Raw genomic sequence first — 12,169 nt, 5'->3', positions numbered from 1 at the left:
TACGCTAAGTGCTGCATTAGGGGGGCTGTGTTGGTGAGTATCTGAGTGTCTGCTGCTGGGACAGTTGGTCAGTTTGACCGTGTGCTTGATTGCTTGCTTGTTTGTTTGAAAAGTGTGAATTGGGAGTGCTTTGTTCCACGTGGGCCTTGAGTGGGCCTGACTGGTATATAAGGGCAGTCAGCAGCGAACCAGCTGAGCGGCGAACAGCAGAGGCTAACAGAGGGAGTTTGCCTGGGAGCTCGCCTGGAGAGAGCTCACTGAGGCTTTCATCTGCAGGTTTCTCTGAGTAGTTCCTGCAACAGCTGAGGAAGCTCTTAAGAGGACAGGGATATGGAAGGTGAGCGATCAGCTGTTGTAACCTGCACAGGTTGTGCCATGTTTGTCTTTCTTCCACAGGACAGAAGCGACTTTGTCTGTACAAAGTGCAAGCTGGTCTCCATATTGGAAGAGAAGGTTCGAGGGCTGGAGAAACGAGTATCAACACTGCGTTGCATAAGGGAAAATGAAGATTTCCTGGACAGACGTCAGGAGATGCTTCTACGGCCACAATGTTCTGAAGATTCAGAGCAGGCACAGCAGGGACAGAAGGATTGTGAAGAGGTTTGGCAGCATGTGACTTCCAGAAGGAGAAAGAGGAGCGTCCATGCACCAGCAATGGAGATACAGGTGAGCAATCGTTTCCATGTTCTCTCCACAGGTACTAATGCGGAGAGTGGACTAGATGACCCATCTGAGGGAAGGGAGCAGAAGGAGACTCCACCGATTGGAAGGCAAAAGATGCACTGTCCTAGGGATGGGGGTTCCACGACCACCACTCCCAAGAGGAGGAGGAGGGTGGTGGTGGTCGGGGACTCCCTCCTCAGGGGGACTGAGTCATCTATCTGCCGCCCCGACCGGGAAAACCGAGAGGTCTGCTGCTTGCCAGGAGCTAGGATACACGATGTGACAGAGAGACTGCCGAGACTCATCAAGCCCTCGGATCGCTACCCCTTCCTGCTTCTCCATGTGGGCACCAATGATACTGCCAAGAATGACCTTGAGCGGATCACTGCAGACTACGTGGCTCTGGGAAGAAGGATAAAGGAGTTTGAGGCGCAAGTGGTGTTCTCGTCCATCCTCCCTGTGCAAGGAAAAGGCCTGGGTAGAGACCGTCGAATCGTGGAAGTCAATGAATGGCTACGCAGGTGGTGTCGGAGAGAAGGCTTTGGATTCTTCGACCATGGGATGGTGTTCCAAGAAGGAGGAGTGCTGGGCAGAGACGGGCTCCACCTAACGAAGAGAGGGAAGAGCATCTTCGCCAGCAGGCTGGCTAACCTAGTGAGGAGGGCTTTAAACTAGGTTCACCGGGGGAAGGAGACCAAAGCCCTGAGGTAAGTGGGGAAATGGGATCCTGGGAGGAAGCACAAGCAGGAGAGCGCAAGAGGGGAGGACTCCTGTCTCATGCTGAGAAAGAGGGACGATCGATGAGTTATCTTAAGTGCCTATACACAAATGCAAGAAGCCTGGGAAACAAGCAGGGAGAACTGGAAGTCCTGGCACAATCAGGGAACTATGATGCGATTGGAATAACAGAGACTTGGTGGGATAACTCACATGACTGGAGTACTGTCATGGATGGATATAAACTGTTCAGGAAGGACAGGCAGGGCAGAAAAGGTGGGGGAGTTGCGTTGTATGTAAGAGAGGAGTATGACTGCTCAGAGCTCCGATATGAAACTGCAGAAAAACCTGAGAGTCTCTGGATAAAGTTGAGAAGTGTGAGCAACAAGGGTGATGTCGTGGTTGGAGTCTGCTATAGACCACCAGACCAGGGGGATGAGGTGGATGAGGCTTTCTTCTGGCAACTAGCAGAAGTTGCTAGATCGCAGGCCCTGGTTCTCATGGGAGACTTTAATCACCCTGATATCTGCTGGGAGAGCAATACAGCGGTGCACAGACAATCCAGGAAGTTTTTGGAAAGTGTAGGGGACAATTTCCTGGTGCAAGTGCTGGAGGAACCAACTAGGGGCAGAGCTTTTCTTGACCTGCTGCTCACAAACAGGGAAGAATTAGTAGGGGAAGCAAAAGTGGATGGGAACCTGGGAGGCAGTGACCATGAGATGGTCGAGTTCAGGATCCTGACACAAGGAAGAAAGGAGAGCAGCAGAATACGGACCCTGGACTTCAGAAAAGCAGACTTTGACTCCCTCAGGGAACAGATGGGCAGGATCCCCTGGGAGAATAACATGAAGGGCAAAGGGGTCCAGGAGAGCTGGCTGTATTTTAAAGAATCCTTATTGCGGTTGCAGGAAAAAAACATCCCGATGTGTAGAAAGAATAGTAAATATGGCAGGCGACCAGCTTGGCTAAACAGTGAAATCCTTGCTGAACTTAAACGCAAAAAAGAAGCTTACAAGAAGTGGAAGATTGGACAAATGACCAGGGAGGAGTATAAAACTATTGCTCAGGCATGCAGGAATGAAATCAGGAAGGCCAAATCACACTTGGAGTTGCAGCTAGCAAGAGATGTTAAGAGTAACAAGAAAGGTTTCTTCAGGTATGTTAGCAACAAGAAGAAAGTCAAGGAAAGTGTGGGCCCCTTACTGAATGTGGGAGGCAACCTAGTGACCGAGGATGTGGAAAAAGCTAATGTACTCAATGATTTTTTTGCCTCTGTCTTCACAAACAAGGTCAGCTCCCAGACTGCTGCACTGGGCAGCACAATATGGGGAGAAGGTGACCAGCCCTATGTGGAGAAAGAAGTGGTTCGGGACTATTTAGAAAAACTGGATGTGCACAAGTCCATGGGGCCGGATGCGCTGCATCCGAGGGTGCTAAAGGAGTTGGCGGATGAGATTGCAGAGCCATTAGCCATTATTTTTGAAAACTCATGGCGAACGGGGGAGGTCCCGGATGACTGGAAAAAGGCTAATGTAGTGCCCATCTTTAAAAAAGGGAAGAAGGAGGATCCGGGGAACTACAGGCCAGTCAGCCTCACCTCAGTCCCTGGAAAAATCATGGAACAGGTCCTCAAGGAATCAATTATGAAACACTTAGAGGAGAGGAAAGTGATCAGGAACAGTCAGCATGGATTCACCAAAGGGAAGTCGTGCCTGACTAACCTAATTGCCTTCTATGATGAGATAACTGGCTCTGTGGATGAGGGGAAAGCAGTGGATGTGTTATTCCTTGACTTTAGCAAAGCTTTTGATACAGTCTCCCACAGTATTCTTGCCGCCAAGTTAAAGAAATATGGGCTGGATGAATGGACTGTAAGGTGGATAGAAAGCTGGCTAGATCGTCGGGCTCAACGGGTAGTGATCAATGGCTCCATGTCTAGTTGGCAGCCGGTTTCAAGCGGAGTGTCCCAAGGGTCGGTCCTGGGGCCGGTTTTGTTTAATATCTTTATTAATGATCTGGAGGATGGTGTGGACTGCACTCTCAGCAAGTTTGCAGATGACACTAAACTAGGAGGCGTGGTAGATACACTAGAGGGTAGGGATCGGATACAGAGGGACCTAGACAAATTAGAGGATTGGGCCAAAAAAAACCTGATGAGGTTCAACAAGGATAAGTGCAGAGTCCTGCACTTAGGACGGAAGAATCCCATGCACTGCTACAGACTAGGGACCGAATGGCTAGGTAGCAGTTCTGCAGAAAAGGACCTAGGGGTCACAGTGGACGAGAAGCTGGATATGAGTCAACAGTGTGCTCTTGTTGCCAAGAAGGCTAACGGCATTTTGGGCTGTATAAGTAGGGGCATTGCCAGCAGATCGAGGAACGTGATCGTTCCCCTTTATTCGACATTGGTGAGGCCTCATCTGGAATACTGTGTCCAATTTTGGGCCCCACACTACAAGAAGGATGTGGAAAAATTGGAAAGAGTCCAGCGGAGGGCAACAAAAATGATTAGGGGTCTGGAGCACATGACTTATGAGGAGAGGCTGAGGGAACTGGGATTGTTTAGTCTCCAGAAGAGAAGAATGAGGGGGGATTTGATAGCAGCCTTCAACTACCTGAAGGGAGGTTCCAAAGAGGATGGAGCTCGGCTGTTCTCAGTGGTGGCAGATGACAGAACAAGGAGCAATGGTCTCAAGTTGCAGTGGGGGAGGTCCAGGTTGGATATTAGGAAACACTATTTCACTAGGAGGGTGGTGAAGCACTGGAATGCGTTACCTAGGGAGGTGGTGGAGTCTCCTTCCTTGGAGGTTTTTAAGGCCCGGCTTGACAAAGCCCTGGCTGGGATGATTTAGTTGGGAATTGGTCCTGCTTTGAGCAGGGGGTTGGACTAGATGACCTCTTGAGGTCCCTTCCAACCCTGATATTCTATGATTCTATGATTCTATGATTCTATACAGAGGCTGGAAAGAATTAAGCAGTTAAACCTTGTAAAAATGTTAAGGACCATGGTTTTTAAAAAAAAAAAAAAAAAGTCTTGGTTTCTTTGCAGCCATTCTGAAGGGAAAATGGGCCCTTTTCCAAAAGAATGTCTGTAAATAATCCAAATAAAGAGACACTCTGATTGAAATCATTTGACTATGGACAATTTAGTCAAATTTGCTAGAACATGGGCCGGGGGTGGAGTTCTACTGGAACTTAACTGACCCAAATGTATAAAGGGAATATCATCTATATACAGCTATGGAAAACAGAGCAGTGTAGAAGGAATGTTAAGGAAAAGAAAATGTGTATGTTTCTGTCTGTGGAAATATGTGAGGTTCTAAGAACCTAAACCAACTCACCTGGTTTGTAAAACTCCTGTTTTGTAGGTTGAAGATAAATCGGTTTTGTTTTGTTTTGAATAATGCCACTAAAAATCCATTTGACTCTTTAATTCAAAGTTGCAAAACTGACAAGACCTTTTTGCCAGACACAGGTAATCAGTGTTGGTTGGCTTTGGGATTTGGCATTTAACCCTTACGGGGTAACTTGAGTCTTTTACAAAATTTAAAATGGTTTTAAATAAAGACCAAGTCATGGCTGCAGCAGGGCAGTCAAAATCAGGAGACTAGAGAGAGATTCTGGATTCTTTTTTGTTTGTTTTTTGTAACAAAATAGCAGATGAGAGCTGTAGTAAAAGGATAAAGACAGTGCCCCTCTGAAGCAAGAGCAGGGGTGAGGTGCACAAAACAAAAAGAAGCAGTGTTAGAAACACTGAGCCTTGGGATGGCTCTGTGTAATCAGACTGTCAGTTTAATAAGGGTACATGATTGATATGTGTAGACGTTAAACTATAGAAGGAATGTGCATTTCCCCCAGGACATGTGCAGTGTCTATTATAGAAGGGGTGAAAGAAATCAACTGATTGATGAACGGGGGTGGGGGGGGGGGGAAACTGCCAGCACAAAGAAGCTACAGATAAAGGACATACCTGGTCAGCAAACAAATTGTCTAAATAAAAGGCACGGTATAACAAGAGACCTTTAATTGAAATGAGTTGAATGTTAATAAGTACCCCTGTAACAATGTATAGTGTATATGATTTTGGGAAAAATCCTTTTTGGTAATGATGCTTCTCAGCTATTACCTGTAAATAAACTTAAAGCTTAACACAGCAGGAAAAACATTACAAACTTGGTCTGCTGTATGAAAAGAGAAACTGAGGTACACATGGATTTAATGACTGAACAGTGAAATAATTTCCCCATAACCCTTAAAAGATAGAAGCCATTGAAACCTGGCCTGCCTATAGAACAAAAACACAGGAAAATATGGAGTTAATTGCTCTTGTTTTGCCTGCAATCAGCAAGGGTATTTGTGCAAGAAAGGAATATTTTAAGCAATAATAAATGCCACCCAAAAAGGGGTAGAAAAATGTTATGGTCTTTCAGAAAAAGCTGATACCAGCTACAGGACAACCTAATACCGAAACAAATAAAAAAGTCTCTGCTTACTATAAGCACTGATTTAGCTGAGTTCTCTCTCAATCTTGGCATTGGATGGCAGAAAGTTACCAATCATCTGTTTAAAAGATAAAAAGATAACATAGTTCCTAAAAACAAAACAAAAAGGCAATGTGGGAAACTGAACCATTCATATTATACACGCAAATGGGGACATGTTAAGAATTGCCACTGCAGAAAGACATAACAGCTTACCATTGGTATAACATATTTTCTGAATGGTCTCCCACAACTACTGGCATACTAATGTTACTATCCCTAAGTGGTTTTGGTTTTAAATTGTATGTGTTTAATTGAAATGTTTGGAATGTGCTGTAGAATAAAACAAATGTATGCAAAGCTAGAGCCACAGGCCCATATCACCTACCAGTATTTTCTATTACATGGACTAAATAAGAAGTGACACTGGCAATTAATAATCTTAGTGTCAAAAGGGGGATATGTAGGAGCAGGATTTTATAATGTCCCATAAGAATTAATGTATGATTTGATTGTCTTGGTTATTGATTGTAAAACTTAGCAAGGTTCAATTAGCAATGCCTTTTTGCTCGATATAAATACTACTGTTTGTATTCTTAATCTGTTTGTGTGAATGAGGAATGTATGCATCAGAAAAGATAAGGTGTGAAGGCCATTGTTATAGCCAGAGTTAAGGAAAAAGACGTTAAGGAGAGTATTTAAAAACCCTGGCCAAAGAAACAGGGGCGATCCGACAGATGGCCCTCCAAAACCATCAGGCATTGGGCATCGTACTGGCGGCCAAAGGAGGGACCTGTGCTCTCATTGGAAAAGAATGTTGTGTGTTTATATCTGACGACACCAGTGAGGTAATAGATCGCGCTAGCCACTTAGAACAAATCCCATATCTTCCCCATGAAGAGCTGAGTTCTTTATGGAAGTGGCTAAGTAACCTGTTCAATTTCTCTGGCATAGGAAACTGGCTGTTTCAGGGAGCCCTGACTATCCTGTTTGGAATCCTAATGATTTGTGTATGTTTTCAGTTAATCTCCTGTTGTATCCAGAATTGTGAAAGGTATGCCACCCAGGTGACTACCCCAAAACAGTGTGCTAATATGATGATGTTAAATATCACTGATGAACGAAGAGATAAAGAACGATTAATATGTGGAACCCAGTAATTGTTGGTCTTTGCGTAAGCTTGACCAAAAGGCGGGATTGTGAAAGTGAAACGAATTCTATTAAAGAAATAGAATGAATTAAAGAATGCTGTATGTACCTTAAGTAGAAATGAGAAATGCTGCGATCCAGGTGTCAGGAAAGCAGACATTAAGATAGAACAATTGCTCCACTTAAGGGCAATTGGTGAAGCATTAGCCTTAGATGGATACGAGTTAGTAAGGAAGAAGGATATGCATATTGTGCCCCAGGTAAATTTTACAATTTTGCTCTCTTTGTCCCTTTGTTTAGTTCACGCCCCTTTATCTGTATAAATAAGACTGTTTTGGCTCTTGCATGGGGGCTCACATTATCTGAATGTATTAGCAGAGCGCTGTGCTAATAAACAGAGTGGTCTGACAAATTGTGAGTCCTGAGTCTGACTTTGACAGGCCTCGGCTCCGGCGGGTGAGGGGGGGGGTGGAAGATGCCGGGTGGAGCAGGGCCTCGGGCGGAAAGGGTGGGGCCGGGGCTCTCGCGTCCCTGAAGTGGAGGTTCACACACCACCCGTGCTTGTGTGTCTCTGTGATGTCATCTTTGGGGCGGGGTTTGTCTGCACTTTGCTCTGGGAGGCTCAGGGGCCTGGCCCCTGTCAGGCATTGTCCAAACAGTCCATGCTACAGAGGGGAGAGCAGAGCCAGCCCGGCCGTGGAAAGCACTCGTGCGCTCTGGCACTGACGGTCACCGCGGGGGGGCTTCCCATGGGATTTGAGTGAGTTACGTACATGACGCTCTCATCTCCGCACCGGGATCGGAGACGTCCCTCCTCTCACTTGGTTTGGCGACAGGCCTTGCCCGTTGGCACAGCGGGTTCTAGCTGCCCTAGGGGACCAAGGAGAAGTGTCGCTTTCTTCCAACGCTGAACAAGGGACTTTATTAGAGTGAGGGGAGCAGGATTAACCCCACGGCTGCTCTGTCTCTCTCTGCTTCTTTGACCCTTCCCAGCCCCCTGTACCTGGCTCCCTGCCATAGATTTAAAGTGACAGTACGCCTATTCTTCCACTTCCCCCCCTCTTGTCTGCATTAATAATCTTTAACAAGAGCTGATATCTGACAACAAATTATTGAGCCCAGCGAGTCACCGGCTTCCCCACTCGTCCCGAGCAGCTCAGTGCCAGCGACGGCACGGGGCAATGGGGATTGGGCCCCAGGGGTGGGGAATCTGCAGCCTCCCCCAGGTGCTTGTCCAGTCCCCTGCTCTGCTCCTGGAGTCCTGCAGGTTTTCCTGATATTTAACCTCCATTATCCTTGCTGCAGTCGCTGGACTCTGTTTCTGTGCTCGTTGGCCAGGAGGCAGGATCAGCCCCCGTCCTTTTCAGAAGACCTCCCCGCAGATCTGCAGTTGGCTGCAATTCCCCTGGGCCCTCTGCTGCAGACCGGCCACCCCCCGGCCTTGTCCTTTCCTGAGAGGTTTTACTGCCCAGGCGTTTGATCCCGGTGGCTGCGGAGGGGCACTGTGGGCAGCTGGATGGTGCAGGGAGCGTGCTGCGTGCCAGGCTGTTTGGGAGGGGTTTGCTTCCCGTATCACAGTCATCACAGCCCCGACAGTCCAAATGGCAGGACCCAGCCTGTGGCAATGGGTAAAAATGAATCTCAACCTAAGTGTAACGTGCTTTGGGTAACAGGTTCAAGGCAACGATACAATGGTGCCAGCGCCCTCTAGTGACTGCCTGTGTAAATACAGTGCGTCTGCTGGCACTGCTGCCTCCCAGATGCAATGACCTCTGACACGGGTGGTACAAATTCTTTCCGGGCCTGCTGCCTTTGTGGTCCTTATGCAGCAGCCGTTAGCTGCGAGGGCACGAGCTGTCGGGGGCTTTTCCGCTCCCCCCGTCACCAATACGGTTTTGCGAGCAGTGAGTTTAAGTCGCAATCGGTCGGGATTTAAATTCATGTCGGGTTCCTGGTTTCTGAATTTCCTTAACTCTGTCTGAGCCAGGGAAAATTTGCAAACACTTCCCACCAGCCCCGGGCCAGCCCCATGGGTCATAGCGGCCGTGGGAGCTTGAGGGTAGGTGGGCTGCTGGCTTTTTTTACACACCGTGTTAGCTGTCCCTGCTCAGAGTAGGTATCATGGATAGGGCGCTTAAAACAGCGTTCGCAGCTGACGTCCGAGAGAGGTAGAGCCAGAGCAGTGCCAATGTAATGGACGGGGCACCATTGGTAGGGACTTGAGACCTCTGGATCTAAAAGCAGGATCGGCCACTGCTCATGTTAAAGGACCCAGCTGTGTTTACCCAAGCGCTGGAGGGGACGCAAACCCCTGTATATGGCCTGGCCACTAGAGGGGGACAGACACCATGTGACCGTGGGTTACGGTAGCAATAGTGCAGACAAGGCTGCAGCGGGACGGGCACCGGCACGGTTTGTGGCGCACAGTCCTACAGCCAAGCAATGAAGGGGGCGGTTCAGCTCAAAGTGGCAATGGCTTTTTTAACCCTTTAAAGAAGATCCCCGGGGCAGCCGTGCAATGACGTAGTGTAAGAACATCGCTGGGACGCGGGATCGTAACAGGGGCAAAGCTTAGGTGAGAATCCAACTGAAGACGTCACCAGAGGGTCTATTCGTTTACAAAACCAGTGTCACAGCACGGGCAGCTCATAATTTTGGTGTTTTTGCTTAAAGCCCCAGCTCCCAGACTCCTGTGATCCCAGGGGACTCTCGGCTTTCGTTTTTCTTTGAAACGTGACCCCTCGAGGTTCAAAAGCAGAAGGCAAATAAAAGACAGCGGCGGTGGGCCTAGGTCAGCGCTCCAGCCTGGGAAACAGGAGACTGGCTTCAGGCCCCTGCGCTGCCGCAGACTTCCTGTGGGACCTAATTTCCATTGAGTCTAAACACCTTTGAGTGTCTGGGCCTTAGTCTGTCTCAGCCTCAGCTCCCCGGCTGTCCAATGGAGATACCAGCCCTGCCGCACAAGGTGCTGTGAGGGTAAATACTGTAGAGACTGGGGGATGCTCCAGCACTACGGAGATGGGAGACAGGTGTAACTTTAGGAAAAAAATCTCATGATTTTGAAGCCAGGCTGACTAGTGGTGCTCGAATGCCTGGGCTGAGCAATGCTGCGGTCACAGCCCCATCTACTGCTAAGGTTAGAAAACCTGTCTCAGCACCTCTGTAAACTGTTACCCCAAAGCTAATCTCTGTCATGCTGCCTGCCGGGCCCCAAGAGCCTGCGTACCAACCCCAGGGCACAAACCCCAAACTGGCTGTGAGTTCTACCCTTAGATTTCACCAACCAACCATCGAGTGCAAACTCCTCAGGCACTAAAAGAGCCTAACCATGGAGTCACAGACAATCCCCGTGTGTACTCCAATCTGTCTTGCCACCCAGGTGAGCTACCCCTGTGATGGATGGTCCCTTACACCAAGAATCACAGCAATATTCCGTATAAAGCAACAGAGAGTCCTGTGGCACCTTTAAGACTTTAAGCTTTCGTGAGTGAATGCCCACTTCATCAGATGCAGCAATATTCAGGTTACTCCCAGTCCCAAAGGACCAGTCACTTACCCAGGTCAATTGTACCTTAAATCTCATACCAAAGACAACGTTTGTAGACAATCCTATAATAAACTATATAGGGATTTATTAATAGGAAAAGGAAACTAGAGGGTTATTTACAAGGTTAAAGCAGGTAAACATACACACACCAATGAGTTACAATCTTAAGTTTCAAAAGGTAATAGAAGTCTATAATAAGCAAGCTCTATATGTCCTTTAAGACTAAGCAACTGGGGATCTCTTGCTTATGCCTAACAAACCTTCCCCCCCAGACTCCAAGCAGCACAAAGGTAATCAGTGCCTCCTTGTTAGGGGTTTTATCCCCCTCCTCTCATGTGCACTGAGCTGCAAACTCAACTGATGTGAGGAATCCAATTGCAGGACTCATCTTCATTGGGAGGGGGGGAAGAGCAGAGCAACAAAGTCTTTTGTCCTTTTTAATGTTCCACAATAGTCCATCCGGTGTCGATGGGCCTTTCTTGCTAAGCAGGACGTCACACCTTCAGTTGCAGATCCGTCCGACACACTACTTAATCTCTCTCTCCAGTCGGGGAGATTTATACAGTTACAGAGGCTTACAATATAACTGCTCAAATACTACCTTGCCATATAAGAACAGATGTTATACACATAGGCGTGCGCAGCCCATTTCATTAGGGTGTGCACCCAGGGAGCCCCACCCTGCCCTAGCCCCACCCACATCCTGCCCCCATCCACTCCCTCCTACTTCCCGCCCCCTGACTGCCCCCCTCAGAACCCCCAACCCCCCTGCTCCTTGTCCCCTGACTACCACCTCCTGGGACCCCTGCCCTTAACTGCGTCCCAGAACCCCTCCCCCTATTTAAGCCTCCCTGTTCCTTGTCCCCTGACTGCCCCCCTAGGATCCTACCCCCTACCTGTCCCCTGACTGTCCCTACCCTTATCCACATCCCTGCCCCTAGACAGACCCCCAGGACTGCCACACCTATCCAACCGCTCCCCACCCCCTGACAGCCCCCCCCCAGAACTCCTGACCCATACAACCCCCTCTGCTCCCTGCTTCCCCTAACCCCTCTCCAACCCCTGCCTCCTGACAGCCCCCCCCCAGAACTCCTGACTCATCCAACCCCCCCAGCTCCTTGTCCCCTGACCACCGCCTCCAAAAAAAACCCCAATTGCCCCCCCCAGGACCTTCCTTGCTCCCTGTCCACTGACTGCCCTGACCCCTATCCGCCCCCTGACAGACCGTGGGACTCCCATGCCCCATCCAACCCCCCCTGCTCCCTGACTGCCCCCTCCAGAGACCCCCTGCCCCTAACCATCCCCCCGGGATCCCACCCCCTATCCAACCCACCCTGCTCCCTGTCCCCTGACTGCCCCCACCCCTTATCCAACCCCCCTGGCCCTGGACCCCTTACCATGAGGCGAGGGTCCTAGCCTCCCCGCGGAGCCAAACACTGCCCCGCAGAAGCACGCAGCCCCAGCTCCACAGGTGGGATGGGAGACAGAGGGGCTCAGGCCAGCTCCACACAGAGTGGGCTCAGGGCTTCAGCCCTGCAATTTTTGCCACTAGGGTGGCTGGGGCTCCCGAGACAGGGACTTCAACCCCACATCTTCTGCCAGGGTCCGGGCT

Source organism: Emys orbicularis, chromosome 17 (genome assembly GCF_028017835.1).
Source record: "Emys orbicularis isolate rEmyOrb1 chromosome 17, rEmyOrb1.hap1, whole genome shotgun sequence".
NCBI lineage: Eukaryota > Metazoa > Chordata > Testudines > Emydidae > Emys > Emys orbicularis.
Note: the sequence above shows the minus strand (reverse complement) of the source record.